Consider the following 9,803-nt stretch of genomic DNA (forward strand, 5'->3'; position numbering starts at 1 on the left):
CATTGCCTTCCTCCCCCCACCCCCCCCCCCTACCCTCTCTGATAGTACCTCCCATCTGGGAGCGGCGTGGTCAATTCTGGCAGCTGTCAATAGTAGCAGTAGTAGTGAAATGGAAACAGTGTTCTCCCCTTGGCCCCCGCCACACAGCAACGCAAACTCTTGATTGTGTCTCAATTCTTATAATAATTATTATTATTATACCAACAAATGACGAGGGTACAGGAGGAGAGAGACAAAAAAGACTAGACTGAACCAAAAACGACGACTGGAAAAGACACCCGGGAAAAGACACGAAGAAACAACAAAGAACAAGCAGTAATAAAGCGACGACAAATCGGGACGACCAATGGGGCTGTTAAGTGTGACGTCACGGCCCCTTCGATACGCATAGCAACGGAGAGCACTGGGGACAAACAAAAGTCGCGTCCTCTGGATGGAACCAGTTGTGAAGGGCAACAGCATCTAAATGACTGGAGAGAGAACAGTTTTTCTTTGCTTTTTCGTCAAGCGATTGTTGTCGCTCTTTACTCCTTGTTCTTTCCTCTACAAATCTCCTGCAGTCGTCGAGGGCCTTCATAATGGCTGTGAAATTGGCTGCCCACTGTAAAACTCCGTGTTTGAGAGTGCTTTGAAGATTCTTCGCCTCCTGATGGATCAAAGTACGAGCGCTCCCTGTGGATTCGATTATATGTAGGTGAGTTGTTCAAGAAATCAGTGTCTTCTTTCTGTCTCTGCCCTCACGCTGGCACAATATCAGCCTCTATATCCATGACAGCCCGCACCTCCCGTAGACTGCATGACTTAGCTGTATTCTCGCCCTCCGTGGTGATTGAAGACCCATGGAAGAAGTTGTTCAGAATGATGTCCTGAGAATATAAAATAAAATAATTCCAGGGAATTGTTACAGGGTATTTTGGAAGGATGGACAGAGAGAGAGAGAGCACTGTTTGAAGTGTTTGTCTCACTGTAATTACTCCAGATTATTGAATGGTGTATGATCTACTCGATATTTTCCGCAATGGTTTTTCCTGATTTGCGGGATCTCTTCTTTTGCTGTTTGCGTGTTTACAGGAAGTGACTGTCTGATGTATCTGCACCAGATCCTGGGGAAATGAAGTCAGATGCAAAGGCAGGGTCGTCCAGTGATGCAACACTGCCGTTCTATGTGCAACGTCACCGCTAATTCCCCCGGCGAAAACACAAACACGTGAAGAGACTACAGTATTGACCGTTCTGGTAATGAATCGTGACTGCTCGGACAGTCGATAATCGAAACACAGAGCACCAGCATGATGTTTTCATATTGGGAACCACACACCAGCTCAATTCTCAAGCCCAAAAATTGATTAATACAAAACACAGAGCGACGCAACAAGAGATCATCCGGCAACCAAACCAACCTGGGTCTGATGCACTGAATAGTCTTGAAATACGCAGGCCACACAAAGCAGTGCAAGCACAGACTGTTACAAGGTACATGCATTGCAGAACAAAGTGTAACCAAAGATACACAGGGTTATAGCTGCACACTCGTGCATGTGCTCGCTCAGCCCAAGAACACGCAGGATGATAGAAATAATCCGGGGGAAACACGCTAATGTCATGACCGGGGAGTGGGCCAGACATACTCTCAGGATTCTACAATTCCAGGTTCTTTACGGAAATATACCAGGAGTCCAGATACCCATTCCTCACCCTCACCACACAAGAAGACCAAAGGTTCACTCTAGGACCAAGCTCAAACAACAGAGAAGCAACAAGAACAACAACAACCAGCGATCAATGCAAAGCATCGAGCTATATACTACAAGACCTAGTAGCGTGCACGGCGCGGAGCGAGCAAGTAGCCAGCAAAGCATGAATAGTGATAGGTTTCACAACACTATTGATCGACAAGACACATCGCCGCCATGGCAAACACTTCATAAAGACACATGTATAAGCAGACGGAATACAATACAGATAATGACATTGTAGCAACACACGGACACGACACTAGCACCGAAGTAAGCATCAAGACGTAAATAGTGCAGCTCTGAAAAAGTAAAAACTACATTGACATGTACATTGGTGTGCCGAGTAGTATCATCCTTGATTACCCATCCAACCAAGACGTTATCAGGTCCGAGACGCCGAGATCCCACGCCGAATGTGAAGTGCATCTAGCCTTGAACCTGTTGCACAAGGCACACACATATGACAAAAAATGACATCCAATCCGATTATTTTCAGAGGCCAATCATAACAGAACACAGAAATGAAACCACGGGCTCAACAAAGTAAACGCAAAGGAAATTAGTTAAAATAATCCATGAAGTGCTATTTTAATTCCAGCGCTGACTGCAGTGTGGCGTCATGGCCCGATACCCGCTGAGCATAGACACAAACTCCATTTGACAGGGGCACGACATACTATTTTGGAATAAAGTCACAGGGGCGTAGCACCCGCTACGACTGGTACGACGCACCACTTTTCGAAAAGTGTGGTCCGTCTGGAACGTGCAAAACCGTAATAAAAAATCAGGATCCATCGATATTTGCATATGCGCATCAGACCTTTTTCTAGACTCGTAGATCTGTTATGCATCTGCAGTCGTACTGAGTACTGTACTCGACTCGACTGCACACTGCGCCAGAAGTTCCCAGAACGCAGGATTTAGTGTCTTTTTTACAAAATTTTCCCGGGGGGGGGGGGGGGGCCGGACCCCCTCCAACACGGCCTTCCGCCGCACCGACCTTCGGTCGTACCACTTCCAAAACCCCTCCTACGCCCCTGAGTCATAAAGTACAGCACTCCAATGACATGACGGACACCTCGTGCAAATGCGTGGTCTGTTCATCCGGCCAACTCGGCCACGCATGAGAGTGTGTGCATGTACGCGCGCACGCAAGCGCGCACGTGCACACACACCATGTATTCGGTGCGTATGGCGTATCTGTTGCGGAGATAATGAAGATGGAATCATTATCATGATGTTACATGTACATGTACAGTGTATGTTTGAGTGTAAAGTAAATTTTATTTTATTACACATTTCTTCGACACAACTTACTCCACATCTTCGCATTTCTCATAATCCATCCATCTACACTCCGTCTCAGTTGAGGAAAAATTCTCCCAGGTATACACTAGTCACCACAGCCATGTGATGACATTGGGATGGGTCCCAAGCACGATTGCACTCTCCAGTTACAATATAATTTATTTGTCCAGATTATCTGTGAAGACAAAATGCAATGCATAGTGGCAATCGATGGATGAAGAGAGAGTTTGTAAATACACATATCTTTCCACTTGTTCAGGAGCTTACCTTTTGGAGTTCACATCGTTTACACGATCTCTTATGCTGTCTTGCACCTTGGCTTTGTTGACCATGGATACGCCATCCCAGAAGACATTCTACAGGAGCTACTAATGCAGAGCGTTTTTCACGCTCGATCTCGGCGATCTACCTCGTCACGCCAATAAAATCCTCCGTGACACTGGCTACAGTCACAAGAGACGTCTCAGTAAGGTAATGAGCACGACAACGCCGTCGAGATCAAGGACAAAGAGAAAACAAAACACTCACTGAAAACAGCAAAGAAGAAACGAAGAAATGTACACGATTCCTATATGTTGCCACTGACAACTGGTTCGGTGGAGACGACGCTACTTTTGTTTGTCCCCAGTGGGATCGTTGCTATGCGTATCGAAGGAACTGTGACGTCATCACTTAACAGCCCCATCAGGGACTAATACGTACAGAACACATGACCAAGACCAAGACAACCAGACCACGCCACCACGGACGAATCACACATGACTCTCATTCCCAGACCAAACTAGCACTGCGCATGTGCAGCATTCACTGTACAGTCACTCTCACACGTACACAGACGGAAGCAGATTCTCACACTCTGACAAAGCGTACTCTAGCATACACCACATACCATAAACGTCACACCTCACACCATACTCGCACGTACACTTAGACCATATATGACATCAGACACTGGACTCTACGAGACAAGAACCAAAGTTGTTGTTGTTTCTTGTTGATTTGAGAGTATTAAAAGACAAGAACCAAATACAACAACATGCGTAAATCATACCCCCCCCCAAATTTAAATCATTGTCTAAGTCTCTCTTCATGTTCCGAACTGCTGTTCTATGGAACTGTTTACCCCCCAGTCTAACATCGGAAGCCTCGCTCTATAAGTTCAAAGCTGCCCTCAGGAAATTTACAGCTGACTATGCTTATGCAATCAACGGAATTCCGCCACCTTGCAGTTGATTTTCCCCATTTCTCTCCTCATCAATCCCTACTTCTCTTTGTACATACATCTACATCTACTGTTCTTTCAATCAAATGAACCCCTCGATAGGCACATTGCCTTTGGGTCATTTCATAATAATAATAATAATTAATTAAATGTAGAAGAGAAAAGGACATATGGATACGAGTTAAGAGTAACTCTCCATCACTGTAACATGATACTTTATACAGTCAGAAAGTGCAATAACTAGGCACAAAACTGACAGAGTACTGTCAGGACGTCGAATGTTTCAGTACTCTGTCAGTTTTGTGCCTAGTTATTGCACTTTCTGACTGTATAAAGTATCATGTTACAGTGATGGAGAGTTACTCTTAACTCGTATCCATATGTCGTTGGGAAATCCCTAACAAAATAAGAAAAAATAATAATAATAATAATAATGTCCTTTTCTCTTCTACAATAATTAATTAATTAATTATACTCGTAATACAATTTCGCGACAGTTACAGTACGCTCTTAGTCAGTAGTAGCAAGAGTACAATATAACCCTGGGGGTTACGTACTCTTGGTTTTTTTTTTGACTTTTCACTGAGCCTCTTGTACGGGCAAAATAACACATTTTGTGAAGAATCAACACATAAAACGAATCATCAGATACAGTATTTACAGAGTCTGTCACTCAGTAGGATCACTGCACTGTGCAGGTTCACTGGATGCGTGCCTCCGCCGCCACTAGCACAGCAGGGGACTCAGGCATGGCAGGAGCAAACATGCTCCTTGAGCCACGCAGGCACATAGCACCACAACTATGTACTCTTGGTAGTAGGTAGTAGTGTACAGGGGTACGCGCGCGCATCCGCGCGTACATTCAGACACGCTTGCACGTCTGAAGGGCAGATGAATGACCGCAAAGTTTAAATATTGAAATGATTGTACTGATCACGTGACATTGCTAGCACTGCCCGGTAGGCCTAGCCCAAATTTGCTCGGGGCGCTTCGATATTTTGCCGGCAAATTTTGCCCGATCACTTTCCATATTTTGCTAGGCATTGCCTTTCGTTTCCGATATTTTGCTCCATTTTGCTCCTGCTTTGTGGCAAAAATGGCTTCGAATGAACTGTCTACTTTGGTAAATGTGGATGGTGACTCTGATGAGGAAAGCAAAACTTATAATGGTGTCAGTATTACAGTATTACGGATTTGGTAGCATGATTTCAAATTTATGGGGAGAACGCTGGCGCATCAGATTCGAGCCCTCTAAATCGCAACAGCTGCTGATGACTACGAAAGCCACACACCCTGCTGTCCCTGACATCAAGTTTGGAGGTATCGCGGTTCCGGAAGCCAACACCATCAAGCTTCTTGGAGTGACATTTGACGCCAAGCTGTCATTCCGGGATCACTTGCACTCAATTGCGACACGTGGCTGCCAGAGACTGGGTGTTCTCCGTCGGGCTTGCCGGGTGTTAGATTACCATGGCCGGCTTTGTGCGTACAAGGGATTTGTGCGACCCATCCTCGAGTATGCTCCCCTTGTGTGGATGGGAGCTGCATCCAGCCACCTCGCCTGACTCGACCGTGTACAGAAACGTGCAATGGCCATTATTGGCCCTGGTGCCCTTCTCCAAAGCCTGTGCCACCGCCGGATTGTATCTGGGCTGGTATACCTGTACAAGCTCCAGTGCATCCCAGGACCACCCCAGCTCACCGCCATGATCCCCCCTCCAGCCAACCATGTAGAAGCTCGGCGCACCCGGAGTCAACCCCCTCCTGGCCAGCAGCACCATGTGCAGCTGCAGCAAGTCCTGGACAGGAGAGCACCTGCCTATGCTTCTCGCTCCTTCCCGTATTCTGTAGTGTCAGTATGGAACAGCTTGCCGAGCGAAATTGTAAGGGCTCCACTCAGCTTGAAGCGGCTCCACACGTTCAAAGAAGATGTCCATAAGTACCTCACGCACCAACACTGGCTGATGGCTACCGACTTCTACGGATGAACTCTTGACTGTGGCACGGGTCATGTTCCTTGGTTCGGCTATGCTGATGATATTGGGCTTCATTTACCTTATATTATTAAATTTTTTATCATTAATTTATTATTTAGTTTGTCTTGTTTGTTATGATTTCTTGGTTTTCCACCCGGTTTAGTTATAATTTAAATTATTATTTGGTGCAGCTTTAGCGCTATGTGGTTTATTATTTTCCTTTTTCTTAATATCGTATTTAGCGCTTTTGGGCGTCATTATTTTCTTCTCATTATTTCGCACCAAGTTATTATTTTGTGGTATTCTCTAGCTTCTGTTTGTTTGCAGTTGTTCTTCTGCAACCCCCCCCCCCCCCAACACACATTTTTCGATGCCTAGTTGCAACGCTGACGCCGAGACCTCTGGTCGGTTGAGTTGCTCCCAGCACATCAGCACGTCGTCCCTACATCCCCTATGTTTTGTCCTTTTCCTCGTTTCTTTTTGTTCTCCACCTGTATTCCAGTAGGGCTGTGTCAATAGTAAAAAAAAAAAAAAAAAAAAAAAAAATGTACCACTGACAACCTGCACGAGCTATTTCAGCACGACGTTGGCCCAATGAAACCAAAGAAATTTGAATAAATTGCCAAAACACACTCGGATCCTCTGTAAATTCGATATTTTGCTCGGAATTTGCCAGCAATTTCTTTTCGTTGGAAAATTCGATATTTTGCTGGAAGAATTGCCGGCAAATTTGGGCTAGGCCTACTGCCCGGCCGGTTCCAAGTTAGGTGAGCCACTGTCCAGACTCCTACATTGTGTTTGACTTGTCTCTTTTTCTTCCTTATCTCTCTCTGGTTTTCGCATTCCTGTTATCGTTGTTGTTGTTGAATTTTATTCAAAGTCGCAACACAAACAGGCGATGGCGCCTAGGCCTCGACCAAATATGCTAAAAAAAGAGCATATTATGCTCGTCGCATATCAGGGAAAACGTCCACAATATGCCAAAGGTTTAGCAAGATATGCAAAAAAGATATGCCAAAATATGCTCGACACAAGCAGAAAGTGTAGATCATTTCAGTAAAATTACAACCTTGGAATATTCATTGGCTTCACGGCTATCATGCTTATGGTGCAAATGAAAACACATGCGGAATTGTATGGCTGGGGTGTGTCCCCAGCAACAGTAGCGATAGTGACCATCATAGTGTTCATCCATGGGGAAATGTAGCAAACGCCTCAACCCTTCCAAATTCATCCATAAAAGGCATTCCTGAACGCATTTTGTCCATAATATAATAATTAATATGAATGTTTTGTCCTCGTTTTCTTCAGAATATTTGAATTATATGCTGGCTTCATTCCAATATTCCCTTTGTCGCTCAATATGCCATAATGAACTGTCTCACAAAAATATGCGGAAATATGCGCAAGCATATTTGGTCGAGGCCTAGGCGGGAGGCTCTTGTTGATCCATTCTTTGTTGATATTTTCCAAATAATGTTCTAGACCCTCTAAGGCACATTATACATGACCTGACAAGGAGGGCAAAGGAAATGCGGCACCTGACAGATGTCATGACATGTGAATATGGTCCATTTCGGCATTAGGCATTACGTCTGTCAGCCAGCAGGGATGCGATTCTCTTATACATGTACAGGCTGGTTGCTGAACGCCCAAAACCACCTGGGTACCCTAGAAATGAAAGTACTGAATTACGGAATAGGTGCAGGGAAGAGCATAAGCGGACTGCAGCGGGGAGTGCATTCCAACGGTCGGAACCGATGAAAGAAACTGAAAAGAGACCGAGACGAGTTTTAGCTTTTGGTAGAGTGACAGACGAAGATACCTGAGAGCGAGTGTAGGAATTGGTACGAGTAGAAGTAGAACGAAGGCAACAGCAATCAGTAAGGAGAGTAGTAGTTAACTGATTCAGGACACGAAACACTAAGATATAGAGTTTGAACTGATAGCGCACAATATGTTACAGATAGAGCTGCGGGAAAAAGAATCCTGTTGAAAAAACCGAAAACACGGAGTGTAAGTTACTGTCTAGCTGACCGACTTGATGTCGAGAAGTTCATTTCGTAACATCCTTGCAGAACATTAGGTACCATTAGAATGATAGGATTTGATCAGATAACAATTATATCTTAAACAAAATTAGAAAGGATTGACCATTGGTGAACAGATAAAAAAGTGGGCATACTTGCCCGCAAAAAATAAACACAACAACAACAACAACAACAACAACAACAACAACAACAACAACAACAACAACAACAACAACAACAACAACAACTACGTGTAGCGACCCCCCCCCCCTGCCCGTACACTTTAAAAGTAGTCATTAACCATTAATCCCTAGGCCCTGCCCACCCGATTCTTCCTCACTCTTTCTCCTTTCTTACACTATTATCTCTTATTGGCCACTGGCTATCGTGAGAATAAAGATTTGAAAAAACAACAGCAATGCTCTCACACCGTTGTCACACACTTCCCTTGACAGGCAAGAACAACTCCAGCGGAAAGCCGCCAGAATATGTCTCCACCTTCCCCATTACACACACTTAGAACACTCCTACCTTTTGCATCGCATCAAATGGCCAACATTATTTTCACATATACTCTTCGCACATTCTCTGCGCCACAATTATGCCCCACCACATTATACTCTCGCTGCATACTGCTAGCAGCGTGCAACCTTCGTATAATTTACGTCGCTCTCGTACTTGGCACTTGCCAACTCCGCGGACTGATCGCTGTCTCCATTCTCCCCTGTACAAGGCTCTTCATTACTTTTTAAAGTAATGAAAAATTGCTTGCCCACCAAGCTTCGCGAAATCCCTTCTTGTACTCTCTTCACATCCCAGATATCCCTGCTGTTGCACAACTCTGTATGCTCGTGTAGCGACCACCCCTGCCCGTACACTTAAGTACACAACTCTGTATGCTCGTGTAGCGACCACCCCTGCCCGTACACTTAAGTACACAACTCTGTATGCTCGTGTAGCGACCACCCCTGCCCGTACACTTAAGTACACAACTCTGTATGCTCGTGTAGCGACCACCCCTGCCCGTACACTTAAGTACACAACTCTGTATGCTCGTGTAGCGACCACCCCTGCCCGTACACTTAAGTACACAACTCTGTATGCTCGTGTAGCGACCACCCCTGCCCGTACACTTAAGTACACAACTCTGTATGCTCGTGTAGCGACCACCCCTGCCCGTACACTTAAGTACACAACTCTGTATGCTCGTGTAGCGACCACCCCTGCCCGTACACTTAAGTACACAACTCTGTACGCTCGTGTGGCGACCACCCCTGCCCGTACACTTAAGTAGTCATTAATCCCTAGGCCCTGCCCACCCGATTCTTCCTCACTCTTTCTCCTTTCTTACACTATTATCTCTTATTGGCCACTGGCTATCGTGAGAATAAAGATTTGAAACATCAACAACAAGCTGTTTCAGATAAAAATGTAGGGGACAAAGCTCACTGCTGTACCCATGACCTGCATGTACGCGATCAGACGACAGCCTTTTGGAGCAATGGTTGTTTGGATATCAGCAAGATCTTCG

At 45.2% G+C, this 9,803-nt stretch overlaps 2 long non-coding RNA genes across 2 annotated transcripts; one reads left to right on the plus strand and one right to left on the minus strand.

Annotated features, from left to right (window-relative positions):
* The first annotated feature begins 528 nt into the window (after positions 1-528).
* Positions 529-1,216, plus strand: LOC135825672 (uncharacterized). Its single transcript, XR_010555105.1, has 2 exons — positions 529-694; positions 1,072-1,216. It is a non-coding gene; the product is annotated as an uncharacterized LOC135825672 (long non-coding RNA).
* Positions 1,217-1,720: 504 nt separating this feature from the next.
* LOC135825671 (uncharacterized) lies at positions 1,721-3,700 on the minus strand. The gene is made up of 3 exons (XR_010555104.1): positions 3,312-3,700; positions 3,054-3,219; positions 1,721-2,174 (listed from the first exon to the last, which is right to left on the minus strand). It is a non-coding gene; the product is annotated as an uncharacterized LOC135825671 (long non-coding RNA).
* Between the last annotated feature and the right edge of the window lie 6,103 nt (positions 3,701-9,803).

The sequence above is a fragment of the Sycon ciliatum genome, chromosome 10, assembly GCF_964019385.1.
Source record: "Sycon ciliatum chromosome 10, ocSycCili1.1, whole genome shotgun sequence".
NCBI classification, from domain to species: domain Eukaryota; kingdom Metazoa; phylum Porifera; class Calcarea; order Leucosolenida; family Sycettidae; genus Sycon; species Sycon ciliatum.